Here is a 13,275-nt window from a genome sequence, read left to right on the forward strand (position 1 = left end):
TGTGTTCGGGTCATCGGGGAGAATTCCTCAGTGCTTTGTGACTAGGTCATTGCACTGACAAGAGTCTGCCACCTATTTTAGCATGCACACTCTCACTCTAATTCTGTCCTTTCCTCTCCTCTGTCTATCTTTTGCATTTTATCGTTCCCAGCTTTTGTTTGCTCTCGCTGTCTGTTTCTGTGTCTCGTGTCCCTTTTTATTTAATCTGGCTACTTTGCTGTCCTACTTTGCCTCACGATTTTTCTCGCCCTCCCTCCTGGCTTTTATTTGTCCCCTTGCTCGCTCGCTTCGCGCTTGTTTTTCCTTTTTCACAATTCATGCCTTCAGGTGTTTCTGCACCAGACGCCATTATTCTGTCGTCGTTGAACCCCGAGCTCCACTTTTTAAATATTTTTCTGCCTTCGTGTCTGTTTTGCGTGGCGTATTGAGTTCAGTGCTGCAGGTGCTTTAGGAAGGGAAATGCTTTGAAAAGCTAACGTGCTTGTTTTCAGTGTGGTACAGTAACATACAGCTGGCCATGTATGATTTATACATCATGTTCCCACACACTGCAGTGAGGTCTGCCATAGCAGCAGAGTGGAGGAGTTAGCTTTGGTTCCTCATTGGTTGGCAGCAGGGGCGACAGACAGACCCTCAGGTACTGAAGTGTTTCCGCCGATGGCAGATGAGGCAATTTGACACAGTCTGATTCTCACACATGTTCACTGACTGAAATGAGCTTTTATTTGTTTTAAACAAATGTGGATCATTATAATTTTAATATATAGAGAGTGAAAGCCACATCAAGATGTTATTATTTTACTCTTTCAGTATTATTTTTATTCTACAAAAGTGTTTTAATTAAACAGATCCTCAAATTTTCTGTTGACGGTGTTTAAATAGACAACATATATACAATATTTTTGGAATCAAATCCGTGTTTAGATTACACTAATTTCAGTGTCAGCTATGTGTGAAATTGTAAAACTATTTTAAGGAAGTCAGACTCAGCATTTTGTACTCATTAGATACCATTTCACTGACCGTGTTTGTTTGTATGCGTTCGCCACCAAAGCCCAGACAGCGAGGAGAGGTCAGACGTGACTAATAGAAGCGACTGATGATGTCACAGACAGCATCGTGCCGCTTTTGCTGCCCCGCTGCTCCGGCTTTAGGACGCTGGCGGAGGCAGCACTCAGGCACCCGTGGGTAACACACGCCAAAGCACATTAGAGGCAGGGAGATGGAGAGAAGCAGGAGAGAACGGCACAGAACACAGCTCAAGGGGACAGAGAGAGACAAACAATGAGACAGAGAGAAAAAGAGACAGACGGGTGGGGGGGTGTCAGATTTAACAGCAGAGAAAGCTGAAAAATAAAGCAGTGAGACATGATTCTTTCTTTGTTCAGCAGACTGTCTGGTTGGAGTTGAGGAATATATATATATGAGAATCAGAATTCCTTTATTGTCATTGTGCTAGAAACACACATATATAGTAAATATCTTTATATATATATATGTGGGTGTAAAACCTCCAGAATTTAATTCCCACCTTGTCTTCTGTGACATACCATTATATTCTTCTTTCCAGTTTCACTGTGTTTAAAAAAATAGCTAAAACATAATGTAAGCGTCTAAGCAGCCAACATATAGGTGTAAAAAACTATCAAAATGTTAAATCGTTGCTTGACTCTCACCCTGCACTGACCCTTTTTGTAGATAAAAAGATATTTTTATCTCCAGCTTCTCACATGTTCCCTCAGTTAATCTTGTTTATATCCATGGCCTCTGTCTGTCAGCTTTGGTCACTGAGTGAGATTGCCAGAGGTAAAAACGATAAGTTCACACTGGTGATATGAGTGACAGTGATGCATTTGAAGGACTGCTGAACTTGCTGCCTTGGACATTATTCTTCATGAAAGAAGAAGAATGGATCTAGAAGGACTGAGGCTTTTCTAGATCCATTGAATGCTAGAAAATAGTGTTTATAATGATTCATATGAAGCAGTAACAAGTGATCAGCAGCTTAACAGATGCAATTTCAGTGGGTATAATTACATATATTATATTTCTTTGATATATTTTCCTTCATAGTTTTCAGTTTTCCTTTTATTTTTCAGACTTACATGACTATACAATAGTTTTTATTTAATACAAAATGTGATAAATTCACAAAAACAAATTCTTACCTACCTAAAAAAAAGTCATCTACATGAAAAAAATGAAACAAAACAAATAGCTTTTCACTATTTAATAATCAATGATTCCGATGTAAAATTGGCACATTTATAGATTTTCTTTGTAACCTCTTAAGCTTTTTTATACAGTTAGAAATATTGTAAAAGATACAAATAAACAAATCATTCATTTCCCTTTTTAGATAAGAAAATAAATATTTTATTGCCTTATGGGCAATAATATAGCATTCCTTTAGTGAATTTGATCAATTGAGTAGTTTTGGATAAATTATATTTTCAAACAAAGGTGTTTTTATATATTTCTACACAGTTTTTGTTTAATTACATCTCTGAATATGTTGTTTCTTTAGCAAATGGCCTTTTTTAGTCCGTATGCTCCAGTAAACGATTAATTGACTACTAATTTAGTTGATGATTATTTCAATAATCGATTCATCTCAATAAATCCAATTAATATTTTCAAATCTACATATTTGCTAGATGCAGTTCCATATTCACATTTATGAAAGGTAAAATATTTTATCCAGCAGGAGCCAACTCAGCTGGACTTTTCACCAGTGGTGCGGGAAAGCAAATAGTCAAAACTATAATAACAGAAGCAGAAGGGACTTCACTGAGTTACAAATATAAGTAAAGTTAAAAAGATTCCAGGTTTTATCAAATGTGTCAGTGTGAGTCTGAGTAGAACAATGACTTTTTTTTCAGACTGGCACAAGACTTGATACCTAAAAGTCACAGAATAACCATCGGGCGGAGCAGCTGTCTCCCATCTCAGTAATATAGCAATATTTATATCATGAAGGGTTTTTAGGATTGCAGTGATTGTTGGCTAAGATTTTACAAGTGCTATGAACTTGTGTTTACATATTAATGTAATGTTTAGCCAGTTCTACAGTTCTACACAAATTATATTCTCCAAAATGGTAGCAAAGTTTAGGAAGAAGAAAAAGAGAAGAAAGACAAAAACAGGCATAAATCACAACTTTACCAATATTAGGTTTTTGCAAGATTTCCTAACATGTGCAGCCTGACACTGTTTTAATATATAAATATTAAGCTTTTCCAGACAGTAATGAATAAATCTGTATTTGAAAATGTATTGACATGAATTACAATGTAAGCAAATAACTTTCAGAATTACAAAACCAGCTAAGTTTTTTAAAATTAAGTTTTCATTTTATAGATAAAATTCATTTTGTACTTAAAATTATTTGGTACTATTTGTTTCTCTATTGGCCTGGCTATATATTATCAAATACGGATATTCAGGAATATCTACTTCGAAAGCGTAATAAAAGAAGAGTTAAGGTACTAATTGTAATTCTTGTCAGGACTGAGAGAACCTTGAACTCGAGGTAGATAGTACTTGTTCACGGCACTCAGCTCCCCTGTGTTTGTTTTCACCACAATCACTTCAAAGTCACATTGAGTTCCGACTCCCAAATGACTGTTGAAGCTTTGATATTACAGCCAGAAGATGAGCTGGTACACAAAACCCAGCAAACATATTTTGTTGTTTCAAGGTCACTCTCCAAAAGCAAAAGCATCGAAAGTATTTTTTGAAACATTTCTTTAATTTTAGCTCTTTCATCAAAAAAGGCAATTACATCATTTTTATATTTTCTTTTAACTGTTTGTGACATTATGATTTATACTTGTCAGATAAAATTGTACTGATTAATTTAAAGAAGACGTTCATATCCAACAAAATTAAATAATAATAAAATAGGTATATAAATGTTAACAATCAACATGGTCTAACCCTACTATTAGAAACAATGAAATTAAGACCTTCTAAACAACATGGACTTTGTTTTAGAAATAGTTTTCTCTTTTATAGTTCCGCCTTTTTAAGTTTAAATCATCAATAATAATTAAGATCATGTTTCAAACTTGTATAAATTACATGAATCTGGTATAGTAGAAAATTATTTAGACAACAACAGTTTTGTATCACTCTTACAGATTGAGCAGTGTCAGATTGGACACATTAACATTATCCATATGTTCACATATTTGCAAGATATATGAATATATAGAAAAAGTTCAGACTTAAATGATATTTAAGGAAAACGTAAATAATATTCATAGAAAGTTATTAAGACAACCAAGGTTTTTACAGTTACTCTTACCAAGTAGCAGTGACAAATTTAACCTTTAAGTTGTGCTTTTTTCAAGTCTGAACATTTTCTCTATGTTTACATATTTTGCATGTGCTGAAAATATCAGCAACTTAACCTAGAAGGTCAAAATTGACTCTTCACTAGCTTGAAGTATGAGATGATATGCATGAGTTTGTTGTTGTTACACCAAAAATGTTAAAAGTTATGCTTTTAAACCCACTAATTGTTCAACCATTATCTTTCTTAAGACTTAAATAATTTTCTAGTTTTCTCCAACTTTTTTGAAGCACAGCACAGTGCTACCCTTACTCCACCTGCTGCTGCACAGGTGGGGTAGAATGAATACAAATTTTGAGGTTTGGATTTTTTTTTTGTTTGCATTTGTTATTATCCTAGAACAAAAGGGTTTTTTGGATCAAAATATCAATAAAATATCATACAAATAACATTAAAACCACTGTAATAAGGAAAAGGTTGCATTAATTTATCAGCAATGAGCATATTTGTTGATTCAAATTAAAAATATACATATATTTTTATATATTCATTATACTGTGAAAATCTTAAGCCATTTAGCTTCAGAAAATGTAACATTTAGTCTCAACTACAGTTGCTATGTTCAGTTTTTATTTTTTGAGATTTGAGATAATTATTTATTTATTTTTAACCACAATCACAAATCTGCACTTATAAACAGGCTGTGTCTGACTACACAAACCAGAATTTATACTAAGTAATTTTCTGTTCTATAGAGATAAAGTTCAGAAATTCTGGATGAAAGGATCTGCTGTCCTGAGGCTTTTTATCATCTAAAAGATAAACTATAGCAAAATCTAAAACTATTGGAAAATATTCTTCATTTACATTGCTTAAAAAGATCCTAATAAAGTGATTCATTATAAGCTCATTTAAAAGCAGCACTAATTACTGTCTTTCACACCCACTCTCCACTAAAGACCACCATCAATAATGCAGCAGTGCCCCTTTGTCTCAAGTCCACGGCTGCTGTAGTCCCTCTGCGTTTCCTCGCTTAACCATCCATTTTACCTGCCAGGGACCTCAGAGCTCTGAGGTTTTGGCTTCAGAAACGAGTGGGTTTTTTTTCTCATGTATACAGTTAATCGCCGAGCTGCTGGTAACACATCGCCACGTCCAACCAACCCACCGACCTCCCTTCTCCTCCTTCTGCTCGTTTTCCTCTTTGGTGCATCACCCCACTCGCTTGCTTTCAATCTCTCCTTCCCTCTCCTTCACTCTCTGGTTTAATATTGATCTGAATTCATTTGTTTTCTATTGATCCGCCACTCCACCCTCTGCCGCATTGAGCAGACGCTAGGACACATACCACGCACACAAAACCTTTCTGATGCAGCTCTCTGGCAAGTCTTGCACGTGAACATGCACAAACACCTGAAGGAAAAACGCATTTACTAACCCACCATACAGGTAGGTCATGAACGCACAATCACGTCAGAGAGGCACACTTGCAATCACATACTCTTCATTGGAGATTTAAGAGGATGAAAACATAATGGCTTTTAAGAGGTTTCAAGTAAGCTAATGACATACAAAGAAACCCAAATTCTGTATTGATCCAACACTTTAGCAGCGAGATGAAAACACAGGCTGTCTAGAGCTGCCACGGGCGTGCGGCACAATTAAGACTGCAGTTCATTTCTCAGGTTGGCTCAAATGTGCTTAGAGTCATTAGAGCAAAAAAATAATGAAAGGAGGTTCATTTTGGTGGTAATTGTGCAGAGCTATATGAATCAAGATGACATTTGTGCCAGTAATTGTGTGGAGTTTTTTTTTTTTCTTTAAATCAGTCTTGACTGAAAAGAGCCTTGATATCGAATGAAGTCAGTCAAGGTTAAAGCAAAACTCAACAGCATTTTGTAAATACTACTAGAAGTTTGGAAAAATGCAACGACTAACAATGAACAGAAATATTGTTGAAACATTTGGTTTTAGTTGTGTCATGTTAATTTCACCCTGAATGAGAAAGGATATACAGCTCTGGAAAAACTTAAGACCCCCCGGACTGAACCCCATTGAAAACCTCCTGGTTATTCCACAAAATATTGATTCTGAGCTCTTTCTGAGTTGAAACATTAATATTGTTGTTTATAAAGGAATATGAACTTGTCTTCTTTGCATTATTTGATGTCTGAAAGTTATTTTGACCATCTTTAATTTTCTGCAAATAAATACTACATTTTTGCTTGGAATTTCATAGACATTTTGTCAGTAGTTCATAGAATAAAAGAACAATGCTCATTTTACTCAAACATTTACCTATAAAGAGTAAAATCACAGAAACTGATAATTTTGCAGTGGTCTCTTAACTTTTTCCAGAGCTCTATATACATTTAAGTTGTTCCTTACATAAAAAAACATTGGCCCTCATTTAGTTGGTATTAGTTTCAGTTTAAAGCAATCCCTTCATAGGATAACAATCATATTTTTAAATGCATTTGTATGCATTAAATTAGCCCATTTAAAAAGCTGGAAAACCTTTTAATTGTTAAGTTGCATTTATGGTGTCCTTGTGAATAACTAAAGTATTCAATATCAACTAAAATCCAAATAATGCTCTCTCTGTAAACAATGGTTGACTGAAGGCTAATGGAGTTTAATCTTGTCAATTTAGTCAGTCGATTGTCTTCTAAAATAGAATGTCAAAAAGCTAGTAATTTTACACAGAAATTTCTCATTTTACATACATTTTCCATTGTTCATCTTAAATCACATTGACTTTATTTCTTTTGTTTATTGCATTGGTGGCATTTTTTTGCACTTGCTGATAAACTTAGATGTTACTGGCTCTGACACTAATGGAAGGCAGCAAACAGTCCTGTCTGATGACATACAGTGCCGGACATTCAGTCTTCCTGAAGGTCAGCTTAAAATAAATCTACTTCTTAATCTTGTTCATTGTAGCTTCTTTTAGGAGCTTATTTTAGGAAAATCATTCATAGTTATCAGCCACCTGCTCCTTCTTCTGTGAAAAGAGCGTATTTAAAACAGGATTTTCAACTGCACACTTTCGATGTTTGCTGTGGTAGGAGTGCGTTAAATTTAAGTAATTCAATTCAAAAATATTTTATTAATCCAAAGGAAAATGAAATGTTGTAGCTCATATCGTCCAAGTTCCTTCAAATAGTTGTTCTAGCTGGTAGGAAGAATTTCCTGTAGTAGTCAGTATTACTGTAGTTATAAAGAAGCCTCTGACTAAAGACTGTTGTTGAGGAGATGCAGTGGGGCCTAAAAAACACCAAAATAGTTACATTTACCATGTGAAAGTTAAGTAAATAAAATAATTGAATTATTAATTTTAGTAGGAAAGTAATTTATTAACCCTGTAAGTCCTAAACAGAGCGCTGGCGACCCAGCCAAATTTGCAGTACCGTAATTCCGCTACACTTTGCGCTACCTGAAAAAATTTAGCGGTGTCTGAAAGGGAAGACGTTTCGCTTTCCAGCCAATATCGGGTTATTACAGTAATTTCACTCCTGCTGTAGCAGGAAGTGAAATTGATATAAAACCTCTCTTTTAGTAGACAGTAAGTTGTAACGTGCTAGATATTGAAAGTTCCAGATGTTATGGATCAATGGGCAAATATATTTACTCACAGAACATTTAAAGAACTGTGTACAATTAAAGTAAGCAAAAATATCCACCTTAATAAAGTTATTTATCATACATCACTGGATAGTCATAAGAAGTCTTAAATTTAACTTAATAAAACTAGCAGAAAATCAGTTTTCTATGTTAATATTCTTTTATAGTAACTAGTTTGTTTTTACTCTCCCTTCTTATTTAGGACTATAGAGTCATATAAACTGATTTGTTTGTTTTCATCCCAGCCTAAGTGTTAAATATTTCAGTCAAAGGTCTACATTTGACAATCCACTGGTTTGCCTTGTAGACTCTAAAATAAAGGTTGAAAAAGATAAATGTAACAATTAATTTGTCTACTTATGAGTGTGAGTTGTTGAAGCTCTACTTTTTGGTATTTTTGATGAAAACTGTCCCATTTTGTCTTAACCCCGGCTGAACTTTTCAGCAAGTTTTAACCTGTCACTTCAAATTTTTGGTTGATGGCATCAAGTTGCCATGACACCAGACTATTTGGGCTGCCCTCTGACCTCCTTTCAGGACACGCTGTGCTCAGTCAGAATGCATCTCGAGCAGCAGCTTGAGTTCAAAGGACCGGAGAGGAAAGGAGCAAGGGTGGGGTGAGGCTGTGTCCTCCATGTTAAATTAGATAAGATGCCTGAGGCCTGTACATGCTGACGGGAACACACAAACCCAAACATACATTTGAGGAGAACATGCCAACAAAAAACACACATTTCTTTCATTGTTTAATTGTGTTGCAATGTCATAATTATTGCATTTGTTTGACTACCTCCTGTTAGATTGTATATTTCGTCATTATTAATGCCTTATTCATCACCAGCGTCTTTAGCTGTCTTTGTTGTTTGTCTGTGTTTGCATTACTCTCTTCAATAATTTTACACTATTCAGTTTATTAATTAGTTTCCTAATGAACACGACATGTTTTAAGCTTCCTTCATCAAAAATCAATTTTATTTCTGTCATTTCTGCATTACAGTTTAATTATCTACTTATTTTCTCATGATTGTCACTAATAAAGTATGTTACATAGAAATAAATGTGTGTAAATGTATTGATCAATCTCAATTTATTTTAGATAATTTATTGTATAGCTAATCTGAATAATGCTTATATTCTTACAGAAATGCTTTGACCAATGATAGACGCCTTCCCAGTGAGTGAGAAGAGAGGTAAAAGTTGCTTCCTGCTTTAAAGGTAAAGCTTTCTACATCACATTTTCTCATGTTTAAAAGAAAAGGGAACAAAATTAGCTTAACATGTCAGAACGTTTGACTGGGAATATCAGTAATCTAACATTTATAACACTGTTTAATGTTTTCTATCTGCATCAGTTACTCTCTCGATTTTTATAAAAGCTCTTAAAGATGCTGTAATATTGCTTAAATTAGTCCCTTTTTTTGCATAGCCACAAAGAGACTGTTTTCTGGTTTCTTATATTTAAAACAATTAGCGCTGACATTATTAAATGATTGCATAAGTTAAAAACACACATTGTACCTTTATAAGGTTGTTATCTCATTTGTTTCTTATCTAGTCCTTTTTTAATCCCTTTTTATATTGACTCTCTTCTGGCCTTCAAAGCACAACTCAGAACTCATCTGTTCAAGTTAGTTTTCTCACTTTAATTTTTTTTTTTTTTTTTTATGGTTTTGTGTCTTTATAGCCATTTTTACTGTTTAATTTGTGTTTTTAATGCTGTAAAGTATGCTTGGCTGTTTTGAAAGGCGCTGACAAATAAAATGCATTATTATTATTATTATTATTAATGCAGAATAAACTTTACCGTTTTTAAAACATTATTACAAACATCTTTAGTAATCCATATTATCCATTTTCCTTTCTGCATTAGTTAGACACTAACGCAATATTTTGGGTTGAAAACCTAAACAGTTATCCTGTTCGGTTAATGATGTTTTCACAGTCTAAAACAATCCAGTTTGCTTTAGTCAAAAGTACCGGGGCTATTTGGAGGTGGTGTCAGTGCGGTTTCAAATTAACACTAGAGCGGTTCTCTTATGGTCTGGATGTGGTCCGACTCTGATCCGACACAGCTGCAAGATTGAGCCAACTGCCTTCCTGTAGCCAGGTATCAGTTGCATTGTGGGAGGCGGTAGAGTAAGGAAGCTAAGAAACAATGGCCGCATGTGTTTTTTGTAAAAGATAAAGTCCGATGCAATTTTCAACATGTCAAAACAAGAAAATAATCTTAGATAATTTAGCCGGGAATGAACAAAGAAACAGTAATGATATGAATAAAATCTCCATATTTTGTGCTAGCTCAGAATGTAGCATTTGCTTTCTGTATTTCCATTTCTGACCAGCAAACATACTGAATGTTCTTGCATGGTTTGTAGTGACAGGTTTCAGTTTGTTTGAAGTTTTTCTAAAAAAGAAGAAGCTGAATCACTGTAAAAAACTAACAAACTCAACAAGATTCGAACCAAAGTAAACAAACTAGAGGTCTGAAAACAACATTGTTTTACCCAGATAGTTTTTTTAGTTAGTATAATTAAAATCTCCAATGAAAAGAGTCGAATCTTTTGTCTAATCTTCGTCGCTGAGAAAATCTGTCCACTGAGACTCAGACACAGACGAATACAGATAACTTAGAAAGTGTCTGCAGAAGTAAATTGTAACATAGACATGAACAATTTGAGTTTGAATGGTTCATGGATGCCTAAGCATTAAGACAAACTCCTACAAATGACATCACTCTGCTTTGTTAAAAGGAATCTATAAAATGTTTTCTTCTTACTGAGAATTTATTATGTCTCTGTTATAATGGAAGCACTTCTGTGTATATGGATGGAAGGAAGGATGAAGAGAGAAATATAAGTGAAATTAAGGTGAGCTGCTGTGCTAAAAATATGAGTCTGTGGATAGACAGAATAAAGGATGAAGCCGATATTTTTAGTAAAGCACATCTAAAGGAGGAATCTTCCATCACCAAAGCTCACCGCAGCTTTTGAACATAATACCCGCTCTAAATGTTTGTGAGAGTGCGCTGGAGATCATGGAAGAAGATTTAGATGCTCCTCTCTCATCCCAATCAAAAAAAGAAAAATTAAAAATTGGATTGGCCATGTGTGGGAGCTGTTCTGACCTGAGATCCCCACTGGTGCTAATGCATCTTTTCAGTAAGAATGGTGTTTGGTGCGAGGCCAGGATAAGTATTCACAAACCATAAATTATTAGCTCTCTTAATTTGATTCTATAGTGTGATTTATCACAAACTCCTCCTTTTTTTTTTTTTTTTTGCTCTCCTAGTACCTTATTTACAAAGCCAGAAATCGTTACCATGGGAACACAGTACCAGGCAACCTCAGTGGCTTGGCATGATGCCCAATGGTTGCTAGGGCAGTGTTGTCAATGGCTATTGGGTTGTGTGGACCTGTGCGTGTGTGTGTATGTGCGTGTGCGTGTGCGTGTGTGTGTGTGTGTGTGTGTGTGTGTGTGTGTGTGTGCGTGTGTGTGTGTGTGTGTGTGTGTGTTTTCTATGTAAATAGATGTGAATATTATGTTTTTAAATTATTATGAATGTCAAAATCAGGATTAAATTAATAGACCAAAACTATTTCAGGTTTTTAGGCATATTTTCATGTGTCTGCAAGATTAATGAGATAATGTGAGGCATTTTAAATAGTTTTTATTGCTGGTTTTGGTTTGTAGGTGTCATTCAAGCCTTTTTTAAATTATTTTGTCTAATGAGGATTCTTGTTATTAGAATTAGGAATGTCTCTTCTATGAAATAGTAAATTAGTATGCTTCGATCAGTTTTTTATTTGTCGATTGATACTGATATCTGGTTTTCTTTGGGATCTGAAATTGCAAATCTGATTTTTCGAAACAGGACATAAAATATTAAAATTTTGCTCCATGTTCCTTGATGATAGTTTGAATCATCAAAATTATTCATCAAATATTATATGTCTAACTTTAATCACATTCTTACAGAAACAAAAAAATACCTTGTTGATTTGTAAATAGAAATTCTTAGTTTTGGTGTGGCTCAGATTTTCTGATCACCAATTAGAGTCGATCAAGGGATAATTGGACCATTCTGATCTCAAACTGATAGATTAGTTCATTTAAGAATTAGAAAACATTATTATCAGGCCTGAAAGTCAGTTTTGTCTTCTGTAAAATGGAAAGGAAACTTATTCAATATTCTTTGTTTGATGTTTTTGCATGAAAAAAAGAGAATGGAGCTCCAAGTTAAAAAAAAGAGTTAATTGTAATCAAGTTAAGTTTATGTAGGTTTTTTGACATGACAAGTTAATAAACTCATTATGGATAAACTTAATTTGATGGTTTTTAACAAATTAACTCAATTGTTTTTTAATTGGATCTATTTTATTTTTTAAGTGAACAGTCTGTAATTTAGCTCAGCAAGTTGTGGTTTTGTCAAAAATAATTGAATACTTCAATTCTGTGAATACAAGAAATTACAATAACAGGCTAACATGTAATTTTAATTTATTTTCAAATATTTTAACTTAAATTTTCTATCATAAAAACCTTTTACAGGATTATTGTATTACACTTATATACTCCACCCCATATACTGAAGATTAATGCTTTAATTCAATAAAATAGTCTTTTTTTGGTTTCTAAAGCATAATCCCAAAATTCCTTATTTGACCTGGGTTTTGGGCCCCGGGGCCACCCAGGCTTCTGGTACCGGAGGCTCCTGTTTAGACATGCCCGGGGACATTGGCACAGAGCTGGCGTTGGCACAACCATGCCGCATGCATGCGTGACCGGACTGCGAATGAGTTGGTGTGAGAGGTTTAAATGGGTAGAAGAGGAATTAAGGGGATAAAGGGAGGAGATTCAAGTAGTGCTTGTCAGAATAAAAAGAAAAAAGTTTCAAAAGATTTGGGAACTTTCAGTGTGCGGTGATGAAGGACGAATCAGAGACGCGTAGAGGGCATAGAGGAGAGTCAAAGAGAGGCAGTGAAGGGTGGGCGGAGGCGGGCTTTTACAATAGCAGGAGGGAGTGGAGAGGTGGGGTTTTTGTTCGAAAGGTAGCCAAAAAAATTTTTGTCAAATATGTGAAACTCTCAAGCTAATTCAAATGGTGTTGCCTTACGTTGTCACATTTATCTGATTTATCACAAAATATTTTTAAATAAACCAATCAGTCAGTTACTGCTACTGCATCCGGCTGTGTTGTGTAATTCAAAGTGACGAGCACATATAACCGTGTCAGCTAATAGAGTGAGTTACCTTATGTGGAATCAGCAATAAGCTGCTTCCACTTCTACATCTGCAGTTGTATTTTGGTGCATTGACCAAGCTGAATAGAAGGCCTTGCAGCTCAGCTGTGCAGC

The 13,275-nt window shown here is 34.7% G+C and overlaps 1 long non-coding RNA gene across 3 annotated transcripts in view; it reads left to right on the forward strand.

Annotated features, from left to right (window-relative positions):
* Window positions 1–13,275, forward strand: part of LOC122843099 — a 35,446-nt gene that overhangs the window by 11,043 nt on the left and 11,128 nt on the right. For 2 of the 3 annotated variants that reach the window (XR_006372664.1, XR_006372666.1), the window contains exon 5: window positions 9,064–9,136. This is a non-coding gene — a long non-coding RNA (uncharacterized LOC122843099). Of the gene's footprint in view, window positions 1–554; window positions 638–9,063; window positions 9,137–13,275 lie in introns of all 3 variants that reach the window. The other variant, XR_006372665.1, reaches the window with a different exon arrangement.

The sequence above is a fragment of the Gambusia affinis genome, linkage group LG14 (genome assembly GCF_019740435.1).
Source record: "Gambusia affinis linkage group LG14, SWU_Gaff_1.0, whole genome shotgun sequence".
Classification (NCBI taxonomy): domain Eukaryota; kingdom Metazoa; phylum Chordata; class Actinopteri; order Cyprinodontiformes; family Poeciliidae; genus Gambusia; species Gambusia affinis.